Raw genomic sequence first — 17,362 nt, forward strand, 5'->3', positions numbered from 1 at the left:
CTTGCAAAGATCTTTGGCTTCAAACAAGTTTGGATGGAGCTCGAGCCTATTTTCTCATATGTAAAATGATAATAAAAAACTTCTTCATAAGGTTATGGTGACTATAAAATGAGCTGAGAAAGCCCTTTAAAGCACACATCCTTGGGTGTTGCCTGAGCCACTTTGCAATCTGGTGCCAGTCCAATGACAAAATTTTCATCAGCCCAGAGTAAAATTTGCCCCATAAGGATTGGCAACAATTCTATTTTTTTTTTCTGTTGTGTTGTAACATAGATACAGAAATGCCCGTAAAACGTTAATGCAGGGTTTAAAGAATAATAACAATGCAACACCCTTCTAACTAGCACTAGAGTCAGAAATAGAACGTGGCCACTTACCCTGCAAAATGACACCAGGATGAGAGGCAGATGGGGGCTGAAATTGATGAAACTTCTACCCAGAGCCCTCTGGGGCACAGCCTCACATCCAGTAAGTTGTGGAAGTGCACTCACTTTCCCTGAACCCCCAAACTCTGAAAGGACGAGTTGGGGTTGTTCCAAGCTCATCCCACCCTTCGGAGACAGGCAGGTTGCCAGCTCTCCTCCCTGAGAGGACAAGTCACATTTAGGACACCAGAGGGCGGCCACTCCCCACAGATGGTGGTGCCTGGGACAACAACAGCCGAACCGAGGGTGCAAGGGCCACAGACTCCCAGGGCTCTTCTTTTTTTTTTAGAGATTCTGTGGCCCACGAAGCCTAACGTGATTTATTATCTGACTCTTTTTTTTTTTTTTAACATCTTTATTGGAGTATAATTGCTTTACAATGGTGTGTTAGTTTCTGCTGTATAACAAAGTGAATCAGCTACACATATACATATATCCCCATATCTCCTCCCTCTTGCGTCTCCCTCCCACCCTCCCTATCCCACCGCTCTAGGTGGTCACAAAGCACCGAGCTGATCACCCTGTGCTATGCGGCTGCTTCCCACTCGCTGTCTGTTTTCCCAGGGCTCTTCTTGTCCCTCCTCCTGCTCAGGCCCACACCACACATCAGAACGGTGCCGTGTAAAGATCCATGGTGCTGGTAACTGGGAGAGCTGGGCTTGAACCCAACCCTGCCGCTTCCTACCTGTGACCTTGAACAAGTGACCTCACCTCTCCAAGCCACGGTTTCCCCACCTGGAAGAATAAGGTACAAAAATAGTACCTACCTCATAGGGTTGCTGGAATGGCAAGTGAGATCGTGTGGCCCAAATATTGTCCAAATATTCGTTGTTCTTAGGCATCATAACAGTTCATCTAAATGGATTCTCACCAGAGTCCTGGCAGGCAGAGTAGGTAAATGTGATTCTCACTTTTCAGATGAAGAAACTGAGGCGTAAAGCAGTTATCTGACCTGCAGGATCGTGATGGTCAGAGTCGTTTGATTTTCTAAGCCTCTCTCTCTACCATTTCACAGTGATGGCTTCTGGCCTGAAGAGACTTGCCCATAATCCGTTTGTGATTCTGGTATTCTGAGATCAACAGAGGGCAAATATATTACCCAAGGCTACATGGTGAGCCAGGGGCCAATCCAGGACTGCATGAGCCAGTCCAGCGGGCTCCTGGTCTGGTGTTCTAGCCACAGCCCCAGACACCCTGATAAGACACAGCCTCATTGTTCTGCCCTGATTGATCGTCAGAGGATCCCATCCTTGTCCTGTCTCCCTGACTAGACTGTGAGCTAAAAGAGAAAAAAAAATAGTCTTAAGGAATATATATTATTGATACTATGGAAAATCGTCCATGACGTGTTGCTAAACGAAACAAGGGATCTACAAAACAGTAAGTACATGACCCCAGTGTCTATTTCTGTATATCAGCAGAGGAAAAAAGGAGAAGGTCGTAATACACAATGGTAAAAATGCTTATCTCTGGGTGGTAGAATTACAGGTTAAGTTTTGTATTTTCCCCTTGTACTTTTGTGCATGCGTTTCTAGGTTTATCCAATAAGCATGTTTTATTTCTGTGATCAAAACAAGTGTGTGTGTGTGTGTATGTGTGTGTGTATTATACAATTTCAATTGTTCATTTAAAAAAATTGCTACATTAAGAGTTGGAGATCTTGGGCTGTCTTTCACATGAATTTATTGTAACTCTGTGTACGAATGAGCCTCAGTTTCTCTACCTGAAACATAGGGAGGACCCCCCGCCCCCTTTACCCAGAGGCTCAGAGCCTTCCTGGTCTGGCTGCTTCAGGTGGCCCCCTCTTCTCCTCAAGCACGCTTCCAGGCAGTGTGACACCTGCCTCCATCTCCGTCCGCTTCCCCCACTCCATTAATTCCTCCCTCGCCTCCCTGCAGCTTGCGTTTTGCCCCCTATTCTCCAGGCTGCATTCTGCAGGGGTCCCTGGTGGCCTCCAAGCCCCCCTCTCTCTCTCTCTCTCTCTCTCTCTCTCTCCCCCCAAGCCCCTCCCCGGGTCCCCAGCATGCAGCTCTCTTGGCCTGCACTCCTCCTTGGAGCCCAGCCTTCCCTTGCCCTCTCTGCCCACAGCTCGCCTCGGTTTCTTTAGCCCTCCGGCTGCTGCTTCTCCCAAGGTGCTGCTTCTCAGCAGGGGGTTGGCTGGGCTCCAAGGCCCCGTCTCTATCTTTAGCCTCCCTGGGATGACCTCGCCCACACCACGAGCCTATCAAATGGTCCCCACACCCATCGCCAGCCCAGGCCTGGCTCCTGAGCTCCAGGCCTGATAGCAAATCCCCAGGGGGCTCACCCCACACTCAGCACAGCTGAGCCCCTTCTCTCTTCCGTCCCCTCCCACATCTCACTAACCCTCCTCCACTGTCCACTCTGAAGATAGCTTCCCAGGTGCCAGTGACTCGGAGCCTAAAACACAAGTGCTCAGCCCGGACTCTGCCTCTCCTCCTCCCTGGCCACAGAGACTTGTCCCCAGGTCTTGGTCAACTCACCTCTCAAGTACCTCTCTAACCTACCCTCCTCCCCAAACCCTGATGGAGGTCCCTCCACGCCTCCCACAGTGAAGCCATTCTCAACCTCTCCCTCACATTCCCCAGCACTCAACACGAGTTCTGCCCACCTTCCTGCAACAGCCCAGACCCCCTTGAGCCCTCTGCCTGGGTCCCTTACTCATTCAGGGGACCTCACCATGGACCTCCATACCTCTCATCCACACGACGTCCTTAGAATCCCCACTGGTCTCCCTGCCTTCACTCTCTTTCCCTCCAGCCTGGCCTAAAATATAGGTTATATCATCGTATCATCATAACTATTACTGAGCCCTTAGTGTGTGTCAGGCATTGAGGGCTTTACCTGTATTCTCATTTATTCATGTATTCCTTACCACAAGATGAGAAAAGTACCACTGTTATTATCTCCATTTCAGAGATGAGAAAAGTGAGGTACATAGAGTCTAAGTAGCCCACTCACAGTTATACAGTTAATTATAGTTACTAAAGTCTTGGAACTGGGATTTGAATACACACAGTCTGATCTGACTGCAGAGCACCTGTCTTTAATCGCTCTGCTACACTGCTAATTGGCCTCTTCTGCCAGAAACACCTAGCGGATAAAGTCCACACACTTCTGCCTGGCCTCCGGGGCGCCTCAGACACACCTTTTTCAGTCCCATCACCTACTGTGCCCAACTGGTGCCTCCCAGCTCTCCATCCTGACTGCACTCCTTACCGGCCCACTTCCATATCTCAACCCATGTCTTCTTGCCACAGGCTGCTTGTCTGGCTCGACCCCATCTCCAAATGTCAAAGCCCTCCCATCCTTCAAGGTCATCTCAAAGGCCTCTCCTTCCATGCTGATTAGGCCGAGCTGAAAAGCAGCCATGATGGCGGAAGGGCCGGCAACTGAGAGACAGGACACCTGAAAACTTGATCCCTGTCCTTCTGGAAGGTACCTGGGGGATCTGGATCCAGGCCTCACTTTCTCCCCGTGTATAAGATGGAGGGAATAGGATGAGGCCATTCTTAGGAGCCTGTCTCACTCTAATAGTCTAGGGCCCTATGCTTTCACGATCCCTGAAATGGGGGTGAAATTGCCCTCTTTAAATCCCTTTAACGTTCACAGAATGGAGAGAATGTCAGGGCTGGGAAGGGCTTCAGAGAAAATATAATCCCACAGCCTCACTTTCCCCCTCTCCAAGGGATGCTTAGGCCCAGGGAAGGGCGGAGGCCCGGCTAGCCATCTGGGGAGTGGTGGGAGGGAGGCCATGCTCTCTGCTTAATGGAAGACCCATCTCGGCAGGTCCCCAGCCCTGCAGAGAAGAGGGGGAGGAGCCTGGGAGGGCAAAAGCTGCCGAGCCAGGCTCTGGGCCCGTTTGGCCAGCCCATCCCCAGGAGGCCTCAGTAGTTTTCCATAACCAGCAGGCCCGCAGCCCAGTACGTGTGCTCCCCTCGCCCCTCGCCCCTCACATTCCTCAGCACACTTAGGCAGCAAAGTGGCATTCGGGGCCCTGATGCGGCGGGGGGCCGGGAGGGAGGCCCACACACAAAGACTCACTGATACCAGTAAAGCCACAAACACGCAGACCCAGAGAGATAACATAGATCCAGATGAAGCAAAAGGGATCACACACAAACAACACACGCAGAAACAATATGCCTGTCCCGCCAGACAGGCTCATTCTCAGAGGCACACGCACATAAGACCGTCACACAGAGATATGCAGCCCGTGCGCAGACACATACAGGCACGTTCACCCCGGGAGACTCCCGTGCACACTCGGCAAACATCCCACCCCCAGCCCCTGCCATCCTCCCTCCTCCCCCGGCCCCCCACACTGCCTGTCTAGATCAAACATTAGTCAAGGAAAGGGGGAAACATCCTGAGCTGCCCCAGTCCTGGGAGATAGGACAGGGGCTGGACAAAACCCAGGGCCTAGCCAGGCTCCCCCTGCACTAAGAAGGTGCCACTTTTTAATTCCAAAGAATCCACTGGACAATCCCCATCCCGTTCCCAGAGGCCAGGGTGAGGCTTGTTCTAGCGCATCACCCCTCCATGACCCTTCCTCCAGCCTCTCAGATTCCAGCTTTGTCCCCAGCTGTTAAGGGCAGAGCAGAGGGGCACTCAGCAGGCATCCCCCTGGTTCATTTCCCTCCAAGTCCCTCTCCATCCCCACACCTGTCTCCCTCACTCTGATGTCTCCCCACTTCAGCCCCACATCCGTCCTCCAGGAGATTAACTCCACACTTTCACTGGGTCCACCACACTCAGGAACCCAGAAACACAACTCCTTGACCAGATGGACCCAGGGGCTTACACCCTCCCCAGAACCTCCCATGGTATGTTCCATGACTACCTGGTGGCCAGGGGGTCCAGCAGGGGGACTGCATACACATAGCGCCCCGCGTTGAGTCAGCAGAGGTGACTCCAGTCCCCCCCTCACTCCTCCTGTCTGGGAACCTTGGACAGGTGGCTTCAACTCTCTGAGCCTCAGTTCCCTCATTTATAAAATGGGGATCGCGATGCCGCCCAGCTCTCAACAATGCATGTAGTTTATCACGGGGGCTTAATTTACATCCCTGGTTTTAACCAAGAAATGGGCTAAGACTACTGCTCACTACCGCGAGCCTCAGTCTCCCTGTCTGGGAAGTGCGGTAACTCTTGCTACCCTCGGGGAGCGAAATACCCTGTCCGGAGCAGACGGCCACTGGGCGGGGGCGCCGCCACTAGATTCCGCTCCCCTCGCGCCCACCTCACCCCCGGCCCCACTCGACCCGGTTCCCACGCCGCCGGGCCCCAGCCGGCGCGGGCTGTCAGCCGGAAGGGATTTGGGATCAGCTGCGTCGGCACAGAGGCCGCCTTGTCCCGGTGGGGACCCGAGGCCGCGGTGGGGCCGCGCGGTCACGTTGCTCGGCGGCTGCGGTGCCAGCGGCCACCCGCCCCCGCCCGACCTGGGGCCGCTTCAAGGGCCGGCGCCGGATTTCCTGGCCCCGCGCCCAGCGCCCCGCGGGCTGTTTGGGGGGCGCGCGGCGCGGAATCTGCTGGGCCTCGCAGGGCGCACGGTTTCCGCCCAGCGCTGGGGGCGGCTGGAGGAGGCTGCCGCGCACTCCCCGCCCGTCCGCTCCCACCCCACCCACCAGCAGGCAGCAGCCAAAGCCCACTCCTCAAGCTGGACCCCCAGCCCTCCCTGCAAAGGGCGTGGGCCTCGCCTCCTGCCCCCTCCTCATCCCAGGCATCCCGAAGGACGACCACAGATTTCCCCCAGAAAAAAGCCCTGGAACCTGCGAAAGCCTCTCGGGATGAGCTCATCCGAAGATGGATTGGGGGCGGAAGGGACGAAGCGGGGCAGGGGTGGTCTGTTAGGTGTTGGGACCAGCTCCGGGTGTTCTGGGTCAGGTTGCTGGGATACAATCAGGGTGTTCTGTGTCTGAGCTGGAAGTCAATCAGATGTCATCTGGTCCCGTGTTGGGATCTCGTTGTTCAGAGTTCAGGTGTCGGGACCCTCTCTGGGTGCTCTCCTCTAGATGTTGGGACCTTCACTGAGTTTCTGGATGGAGTTGTAGGGATCCACTCAGGCAAAGTTTGCAATGGAAGCTGGTCCAGAGGTACCTGGTCCAGGTGTGGGGATTGTTTCTCCGGGTTCAGAGTCTGGGTGTGGTGTTCCTCTCCAGGTCAGGCTGTTGGAGCCTTTCCTGGTGTGTCTTGGAAGCCCATCTAGTACCTGTGGTCCAGTGTTGGTGATCTTCTCTGGGTGTCAAGGATCTGAGTTTGGCACCTGCCCAGGCAGATTAGGTCCAAGTGTGAGTAGCTGCTCTAGATGAATGTTTAGCCCCAGAGCCTTCCATTGGCCTGAAGACACACATCACGGCTCACCATCTGCCCCAGTTCATCAAGAACCCTGTGGGACCAGCTAAAGGAGGGCCCGTGGCAGCTCAGCTTGACACCCCTCTTCAGAACCCAGGAATTAAGGGCAGACCCTAAACGCCAGTTGGGAAGCAGAGTGACTGCACTCTGCCCAGAGGCACATCCTTATCCTTTCCCTTCTCTACCTTCATTTCCTCACCAAGAAATGGAAGATTGGATCTGATGTTCTCCAAGGTCCCCTACACCACCCTCTTCCTGTCGTCCCCTACACACACACATACACACACACACACACACACACACACACACACACTCACACACACACGTTGCTCATTCCCATCACTCCACATTTGTTCACACTGGTCTTCCCATCCAGAAGGCTCTCCTTTCTCTTTCCAGCCTCTACGAGTCCCTCCAGCCTGCTTCCTGCTAGAAAACCTTCCTTACCCCCGCCCCGCTTTCGAGCCTGACTCTCCTGGCTCTCTCCATCTGGCTGGGAGCTCTCTGAGGGCAGGGCCCTGTCTGTTCCTGGCCCTCCACTCTGAAGCCTCATTCTAGATGGGCATGGGGCTCAGGGGTTCACGCTCAGCTCAGCCACCATCCCAGGTTGGCAGTTGACCCTCTAAGAAGAAGAAGAATTTCTTTAGTCTCTAATACCCCGAATAGTGGGGTGGGCACTAAGCGGATTTAGGAGGCCTGTCTCCTGCCCACACCAATCCTCCTTTCCAGGCCACTGCGCCCATGTGACAGTCTGGGGCAGCCCTCAGAATCACGTGGGTCCAGGTGGGTAGCTGGAAATTGACTGCCCAGCTCTACCTCTCCTGGGTGGCTGTGTCCCAAGCAGTCAGAAACCCCAGAGGGCAGGAGTGATCTAGATCAATTACTCTGTTTTCCAGACCAACCTGCACAGTCAAGCATGTGAGCATGGCTGTCCACGTGCACACACGCATATCCACACAGACATGCACACACACACATGCATGCACACATGCATCTCTCGCAGAGGGAACTCAGCCAGATTCCAAGCTAGACCCATTGCAAACAATATTTCCTAGTCCTCACAGCAGCCCTGTAAGAATCACTAGCATCTGCAGACGAGGAAACTGAGGCTCAGAGAGGGGAAGGGACTAAGCTGAGACCACATAACTGTTAAACGTGGAATCAGAATTCAAAGCCATGCCCTTTGCACAGCACCACTCTGCTGCTGCGCGTGCACACACACACAGGTGCACACACAACTTTCACACACTTGTGCTCAACTCCTAAACTGGTCACTGAATATCAAAGCTAGAAGGGAACTTAAGAGATATCTTGTCTATGCCACCCCATTTTACAGAAGGAGGGGAAGGGATTTATTTAAGTTTTCAACACATTTAGGAAATGGCAGAACCAGGACTCAAATTCACATCTCTGCTGTCACACAGAGTCACGTGTACACACATCCACACACCACACAGCTCACCCAGAAACTGTTACACACAAACCCATGAATGTACACATGGACATAGACAGCCATTCCCACCCACATCCCCAGCTGGTTGGTATACTGGCACACATGGCATTGCACACGTCCACTCATTACACGCACATGGTCATATGTGGTCACACACAGCACACACTCACCTACACTCATCCCACGTGATCCTTTCACTCATCTGTCTACTCACACACACGTACTCACACACCCACGTTCTCTCACTTTCACGCTCACATGCACCACCCTCCTGCTGCAGAAGAGATGAGCTGACCCGGATCAGGGGCCCTGCGCAGCTAAGGCTAGACCCTGGGGTGGGAGTTACGCGCTGAGCCTTTAAGAGGGGGCGCCTGAACCAGCATGGTGTTGCACGGGTGCACCCTGGCATCGTCATCAGCAACCCTGGCAAGTGTGTGCTGCCAGCAGTTCCCCACAGGCCCAGGCAACTCGCCCTGGCCAAACCCAGCAGGTTGCCCCAGAAAGTGCCAAGTCACAGGCCAGGAGGGGCCTGGCCGGGCCAGGCAGTACTGGTCCCAGCTTGAGAGCTAGTATTTGTCTTCTGCCTGGAGCCACACTGGGGACGCTCCTCCCTGAAAGGGCCAGACCCTGAGTCATGAGGCCTCTTCCAACACCCACTGAAGTTGAGGATCAAGGCGCCAGGATTTGGGGGCAAAGCACCCAGAGCTGCTAATGGGATTTACCAAAGTTGGTAAGCCAACTAATGTATGTATCTAATACAGACTAATCCCAAAGCCTAGCCCATGAACAGTGACACCTGTCAGAGTCCTCTAACAGATGCGCTGAGCTGGACCGACCAGACACGTAAACAAATAATTACAATGCCAGGATGGGGGGGCTATAACACAGAGACAGACACAGCATGTGGGAGCTCAGAGCAGGGAGCAGCCGCCCTGGACCAGAGGCGGGGCCGCTTGATCTGGGTCTGGAGTGGTGAGTTGGAGTTCACCAAGACGCTTTCCAGATGGAAAATTGTGTTTCAGAGAACAGAGGCCAGCATGGGTGAAGTAAGGAGTGGAGGGTGGACTTGAGGTACAGGAAATGAGGCAAATTGGAGTCAGCTCTTCAACACATATTTATCAATACTTACCACATGCTAGATTATGACACATAAAATATACAAGCCTCTCTCGAAGAGCTTACGCTCAAGGGTCCCAAATCAAGTGCTTTCTGGTGCCAAGAAGGTGGTGTAGATGGACGAAATGGTACAGTGTAAAGGATGGTGGCAGGAGGGGAGTGTGTGTCTAATGGGAGCATTCCTGTCCTGTCAAAGGCATTTCTGTTCAAGAGTATGCGTCAGTCCAGTGACAGCCGAAAAAACTGATTTGTGGATGCGTTCAGATGATAGATCGGGAATTGGAAGGAAGCCTTACATGTAGAGAGAAGGAGTTTGAGCCTGACCCTGTAGATGGACCTAAAACCCACGGGAGGTTCTTGCCATGAAAAGACATTTGTCAGAGGGGCCTCCCAGAGATGCTCTCACACTGTGGTCACTGGACAAAAAGGGGCTGCGTTCCTGTTACCCAAGACCCCGACGACAGGGACAACTTCTGCTTTGCCCCATCACAACCGCTTCCTGGCAAGGGCCACTGTGTCCTCACGTGAACCTTCATCTTCAGTCCCTCCTCCTACCCCTGCCGAAAATCCTCCTTTTTCTTCCCACATCATGCATAGAAAAACTGACTGGATTGAGTCCTCCCACATTTCTCTCTCTGACCCAAGGCCCTCACAAAAGGACACACACACACACACACACACACCCCTCTGTAAGGCCAGGGGCTTATACTAGTTGACCCGGGAATGATTCTCTGTGTGTTCCACCTCATGGAAATGTCAGAAGGGCCTGAAAGATGAAAATGCCTGAGTTGCCGTCCTGGTTCCCCTGAAGTTCCTTGGGGAGACTGGGGGCTAGATTGACATCCAGGCCAAAGCCGGGAGCCTGAGCCTGGGCTTCAGATGCAGCTCTGCCGGTGCCCAGGGAAGGAGGGCAGCATGGCCAGGTACCCAGCACAGCCTTTCCCCTCCCTGACACACATGCAGACCCCAGATGCTTGGCGGTGGAGCCTGGGAGCTGCGCTGGGCACATACTGGCAACCCTCACCAGCCGCAGCCTCCCTCCTGGACCCTCATTAAATTATTCCACCCCACTGGTCCCAGGCTCAGACTGCCTTTGATGTGCACCGTTCAGCTTCTGAGGCCAAGGCCAGACCCCTCACACCAGGCCAGGCTAATGGGCTCTGACAGCTTCCCTGGGGCCCCAGGAGGGCAGGACACCAAGGCCCACTCTCATGCCCACAGGACACATGCTCAGGCCCATGGGCAGCCAGAGATTCCCACACTTACATGCAAGTGTGAGATTCTCTCACACACACGCACACTCACCGAGTCCTAGTGGGACTGGCCCTGTGGCACAGACATGGCCGCCCTGGCACACTCAAGCACACAGCCCTTGTGCATTCCTGTGGTCTCCACGCTCACCACGCGGCACGGCTCTCACGTGAGGCTCCCGTGCCTTCTTGCTTGCCCCTTGTCGGCCTTCTCACTGACCTCCTCACCTTCCTCAACTTTCAGAGGTCATAACATTGTGACTGTGAACCCAGACAGCCTGGCTTCAGTTCTTAGGGACCCCATCTATAAGCTGTGTGACTGTGGGCAAGTTACTAACCTCTCTGGGACTCCATTTCCTTTCCTGTCAAAGGGGAATGATAATGGTGTCTTCCTAGGGTTCTTGTGTGGCTTAAAATAGGTTCTGTACTTAACCGCTTCAACAGTGCCTGGCACATAATAACTCAACAAACAGCTCTTGCCTCTGGCCTCTTCCCTTTCATATCCTTTGCCTCAGCCATAACAAAACCATGAAGTTTCCTAAACCTGCTGAGCTGCTACATGCTTCTGACCCTTTACCTAGGGTGTTCCTTCTACTGGAAACACCTCTGCCCCATTTCTCTCCCTGCATCTACCTGGTGAGCTCCTACTCAACTGTTAAAACCCTACGCAGGGGGCTCCGCCCTCCACCAGCAGAACTGATCTCTGACTCTTTTGCAACCCACCCCTGTCCTCAATGGCCCATTTCCTAGACTGTGAGACCCTTGAGAACATGGGGCCTGATGAAAGTCATCTCTTCAATCCCGTACCCGGCACTGGACGGGGATTATCACGAGCATCAGCGATATGTGAAGGAGAAAATTGTGCTACATCATAATGAGAGCATAAGAGGCCCTCGTGCAACTGATTATGAAAGATTATGGAAACTCTGTAGCCTAAAGGCCTGATGGAAGCAATCATAACGTCCCTGTAATGATAGCTGACTTTACAGAATGGGAAATTCGGGCAAGCTCAGCATTAAGGGCTTTCTGCTTAACGCTTCAGCAATGCTGTGAGGCTGTGCTGGTGATGCGTCTATCGCTCGGGGGAATGAATCAGGGAAGCGTGTGGATGCTTCTAATGGAATGCTATGCAGGAGCAAGAAGGAACAGAGCAATCTACGTAGAGGAACCTGGACAGACCTCAAAATCACGGTGTTGAGTAAGAAAATTAGGGACCAGAAAGATTTACTGCACGGGACTATTTTTTTGTGTGTGGTACACGGGCCTCTCACTGTTGTGGCCTCTCCTGTTGCGGAGCACAGGCTCCGGACACACAGGCTCAGCGGCCATGGCTCACGGGCCCAGCTGCTCCACGGCATGTGGGATCCTCCCGGACCGGGGCACGAACCCGTGTCCCCCGCATCGGCAGGCGGACTCTCAACCACTGCGCCACCAGGGAAGCCCCACAGTACTATTTTTGTAAATGAACCCCCCAAATGCATATTTTATAAAGATAAACACATTTTAAGGACATAGTTTTAAAAAATACATATTGGAGTGGATTCCTGGATTGGGGAAGGGAGTAAGGAATAGGAACGGAAATCTGGGAAGAGGGGACAAATTAAACTGGCACAGAGGACTCAACTCTGTGCATCTGAAGGCCAATGAAACGGGGGAAAAAAAGTTAGATCCATGGGCGTGTGTCATTTTTGTCTCTTTTACAGCTGAGAAAATAAACTATTCATACAGTTGATTTTTTTTCCCTTTTTTTCCTCCGCCCTTTTATTTAGCTGTTGATTTTATGGTACTTAAATAGCATCACTGTCGACAGTTTTCCTCAATGCAAAGTTTGATTTTCATGTAATGCTTTCTCTCCCTCCCTCTCCCTCTCAATCCCCCTCTTCCTCTCTTGCTCTCACTCTCAGAATCATTCACTGAAGCCCTGATTGAAGCCTGAACTAGATTCTCTCTGAGACAAAGGCAGACCCCACGACCTCCATGTCCTGTAGAGAAATGAATGAATGAATGAGTGAATGAATGAATGAGCGAATGAGGAAGTGAAGGAAGAGAAACAGAGAGGGAAGTGGGGATGAAGGAATGAGAAAAGATTCCTCAGAAGCCTCAGCATGGGAGGACTCTCCTAGAGTATTCTCTTCCTTTCTGCACCCCATCCTGGGCATGAGCTGGGGCTGGGGCAGGGGGGGAGGAGGGCAAAGGGCTAGAAACTAGATGGCTGATCTCCTCAAACTCCCCCATCACAAGGAAGAGGAGCTGCTTCCAGGAGGCAGCCGGCGCTGGCACAAGATCCTGGAGCTGCAGGATAGCATCCATCGCTCTAGGGATACAAAAAATCCCACATGACATGAGCCCCCTGCTCCGGGAGGGACCCTGGGACTGGCTCTTATACTAACAACAAGGACAGTAACAACTAACGTCTTCACCTGTTTACTCCTTTTCCATTCTCTTATCAAGCATGCGCATTCAGGATTATCTCCATTCTGCTGGTGAGAAAACTGAGACCCCGAGAACTTAAGGGTCGCTTAAAGTGACTCAACTCTCAGTATAGTAAGAGCAAGCACTTTCTGAATGCCCGCTCCATGCCAGCACCTCAAGCACTTTGTAAGCCGTAACTCATCTGATCTCACCGCAGCCTATGAGCTGCACGGTCATTGCCCCCATCTCACAAACGGTGAGCCAAGACGCAGAGCGGGCAAGTGACTGTCCCAAAGTCACACAGTGACTGCGTGGGGGACCTGGAAATTGAGGTTAGACGGTCTGGTTCCAGGGCTTCCTCTCCTCCCTCCCAGGCTGTGCTGCCTTTTGCACAGCAGAGCTGGGATTTGAACGCAGGGTAAACCAGCCATGTGGAGTGGGTGAGGGGGTGGGGGGTAGGGTAACTAGATTCCTTGACACCTGGGGACCCAGTCAAATGAGGGCCCACTGGGAATGAGGTCAAGGACACCCTGCTGGGGCCCCCGATTCTGCCCACAGCCTCCCCAGGGGCCCCTAAGCCCAGGGAGATGGGAGAGGCGATCTCCCTCCCCCTTTCCCAGCCAGAGCTGAGTGAGCTAATCCCAGGAGAAGACACATTAGTCCAGGAGAATCAGCCCCAGCCTGCTCTGCTGAGTCAGCAGGAAGTAGAGCCCTTGTTCTGCCAGCTACGTGAGTCCCTGCACGGCCACCAGGGCTGCCTGCCTGCCTGTCTGGTGCGGCCCCCACCACGGGCATGCCCTCATGTGCCTGTTTCCTGCTGACCTGCCCACTAGAGTACTCTCCGGCTCAGCAATCCTGGGCCTCCCTCCCTGCCCACTTTTCTAGCAACAGACTTGTTTCCCCGCTCCATCCCCACTGGCCCCAAAAGACAGCCAACTAATCTGGCACAGACAGCTAATCCTCACCAGAACTGCAGCAAGTGGGACGGAGGGCTTTGGGGGAATGTACTGAGCCTTTTCCCCACATCCTGCACACGGTCAGCTCCAGAGAGGAGAGCTGCGGGCAGCACATGTAATCTAGGGGTCATTGCCAGAAGTGATACCACTCTCAGTGTAATCACAACCAACGTGGTCATCATCCCTGTCTCCACTAACACCCTCCCTATTACTGCCACTATCACTGGGACCACCATCATCATCACCACAGCTGTCAGCCTGACAGCAAGGCTACTGTTAAGTTCACCACTGACGCCAGCACCCGTACCACCACCGCTTACTTCCATCAGTTAGTTCTACCAACTAAGACAGGCAGGTGTCACCAACACCATCAAAAACAGTACTGCCACTAGCACTGGCACCAATACCGCTACCATCATCACCAACACAAGGCATCAGTAAAATCATTTTGACCAACACCTCCACCATTCTTATACCAACCCCACTGTCACTGTCACCACCATCCAAGACAATTGTCATTTTGCCACCAAAACTATGACCACCATTTGCAACACTGACACCACCCTTGCCTTTACCGCTATCACCACTACCGACGTCATTACGACCACCACCATCACTATCACTCTTACCACTACCATAATCAATACCACCCTCACGGGCTTCCCTGGCGGTCCAGTAGTTAAGACTCTGTGCTTCCACTGCAGGGGGCATGGGTTCAATCCCTGGTCGAGGAACTAAGATCCTGCATGCTGCAAGGCCAAAAAAAAAATAAATAAATAAATACCACCATCACTGTCACCTTAACCACCACCACCATTATGGCTTCCATCATCACCATAACTGTACTCAGCACCTCTAAACTGGACACCACCAACGCCAACACCACCATCATCATCATTGCCACCATAACCGTAAACAATACCAGTGTCACCATAACTTTAATCAACACCACTAAAAATTTTACTACCAACATCTATACCATCATCACTATAATCTCCACAGAGCTGTCAGCAATACCTTCCCCAATATGAACACTCCATCATCCCCGAACTGTCACCACCACCACCTCTCTATTAGGATGAGAAACATTTGCTCTGCACCTGAGCCTGTTTCTATGCCAGGCAGAATGTGAAAAAAACAGTTGGAGGAAAGCGAAGTTCTTCTTATTGTTCTGACTATATAATTATATGCCCACTCACTTCCCATTAATGTCCTCCTCTGAACAGACTTGATTGTTTGCTAAATTGGTCCGTTTAGCGATTCACAGAGGAACAGCCATGCATGCCTGAAAAACACAGGAGTGATTACAGGAGTAACCCCCTACTGTCTGTGACATCAAGAAGTCCAGCTCCTAGCATCACACACCCTTTTCCCTCCGTACCTCTCTCAGACATTCTGGGGCTCTGTAGATAGAGAGCCCCAAGTCTCCAAGGTAGACTTAATCCCTTCGCTTCCCCAACTTCTGTTCTGCTCCTCTAGAGCAGAACAGAATGTTGGAAGAGTGTTAGTCTGAGAGCCCTAGATCCCAGCCTCAGTTCCACCTCTAACTCTGTGTGGCCTCAGCAAACTCACTCCCTTTTCTCTGCCCCAGTTTCCTCACCTGTGAAAGAATGACCTTCAACTCTGGTTCCTGAAAGGTTTTTTGAGCTGAGACACTTCCAGGACAAATTTGAGCCCTTTTTCCAGAAGGTCCCTTCAAATGAGAAAACACAGACTGTCTGTCAAGTCATCTATTGATTCCCCCAGTAGACTCCCCTGGCCAACATGTCCCAGGATCTCCAGAGAGGCATCCTCAAGCCCTGAGATGCTGCTGCCTAGGCAGTGTGGGGTGTGAAGAGTTAAACGGTCAGGGCTGTGCGTGAGCAAGCGTCTCAGATGAAAGGCTGGTCCCCGAGAACGCCATGAGGCTGTTGTGGTTGGCAGGCTGGGGCAATGGGGCCAGGCTAGGTCCCGAAGGAAACCCCCTCCTGGTCTCACCAGAACAAAGTGGTGTTTTACGAAAACGCCATTGTTCTTGGGCAAGTCTTTCTCATCTCAACATAAACCAGGAAGCAGTGCTTCCTTTCCTTGGGCGAGACCCCAAGGTCCCCCCACCGGTAGGAGTGGGGGGAGAAGAACAGAGTTTTTCCTGCCTGCAATGATCTACCACAAAGCCCCTGCCCAGCTATCTCCAAGGCTCCCCGAGGCTGGTATGTGTGTATGAGCGTGCGGGGCATGGGCGCATGTGCGTGTATGATGGGGTGAGGAGTGCAGAAGCAGAGAGGCACCTAGCCCAGTATCTTGCCTCCAAAGAGAACTCTGTAGCAGGAGCCAGACTATGAAAGAGGTGTCCCTGCCCATCCATCTCCCCACACCCCTGTGCCACTGAGGCTTTCTTCTGTGCCCACCAACATGGCAATCTTGTTTCTGCCTGTGGCCTTTGCACATGCTGTTCCCTCTGCCTGGAACTCTCTGCCCTTCACACACTTGCTCCTTCTCATCACTTTGGTCTCTATTCTAACATCAGTGAATGTATAACTGTTGAATTACTAGCTCAGTGTCTGCCTTTCCTGACTCCATGAGTTCAAGGATGAAGAATTACGTCCATCTTGCTCGTTGCTGCATCCCCAGCGCCTGGCACAGGATAACCCCTGTGTGTGTGTGTGTGTGTGTGTGTGTGTGTGTGTGTGTGTGTGTGTGTCCCCACCTCCACTGCACCACTCAGCCCCATATAGAAAACAGGTTACAGCAGTCTCTCAGGCAAGGAAACCATTTCCCTTCTCAAGCTGGAAAATCAGAAGCTTTCAGCCCTTGGAGAGCAAGCATCCTGGCCAAAGACTCCACTTTCTTGAAGGGGAAACTGAAGCTTAGAGCCTGGAAGGTCCTGGCCAGAGGCCCATGGTTGGTCAGTGGAATTCCTGAGCTAGGCTCCAGGTCTCCTGATGCCAAAGTTACCAGACAGGACCTATCACCTGCTTCCCAAGCTTGGCCACATCCTGGTGCTAATTCTCTCACCTCTTCAGATACAAGACCTGGCTCCTGCCACAGTTGAACTGTGCCCAACCTGCTTTCCCCACCTCCCTGAGAACTGACTTACTGAAGGCCCAAAGAAAGAAATCCCTCCATGGGGCTCGGAAACTTCCTCCTCACCACCATCACCCCCGAACTTTCCATCTCTCACGTTTAGCAAGGGACAGGTGGGGGCTTCCCTGGTGGCACAGTGGTTAAGAATCCATCTGCCAATGCAGGGGATACAGGTCCAAGCCCTGGTCTGAGAAGATCCCACATGTCGTGGAGCAACTAAACCCGTGCACCACAACTCTAGAGCCCACGAGCCACAACTACTGACACCCGCACGCCTAGAGCCCACGCTCTGCAGCAAGAGAAGCCACCGCAATGAGA

Source organism: Aethalodelphis obliquidens, unplaced genomic scaffold (assembly GCF_003676395.1).
Source record: "Aethalodelphis obliquidens isolate GAN/ISIS:26980383/991018 unplaced genomic scaffold, ASM367639v1 scaffold9, whole genome shotgun sequence".
NCBI classification, from domain to species: Eukaryota; Metazoa; Chordata; class Mammalia; order Artiodactyla; family Delphinidae; genus Aethalodelphis; species Aethalodelphis obliquidens.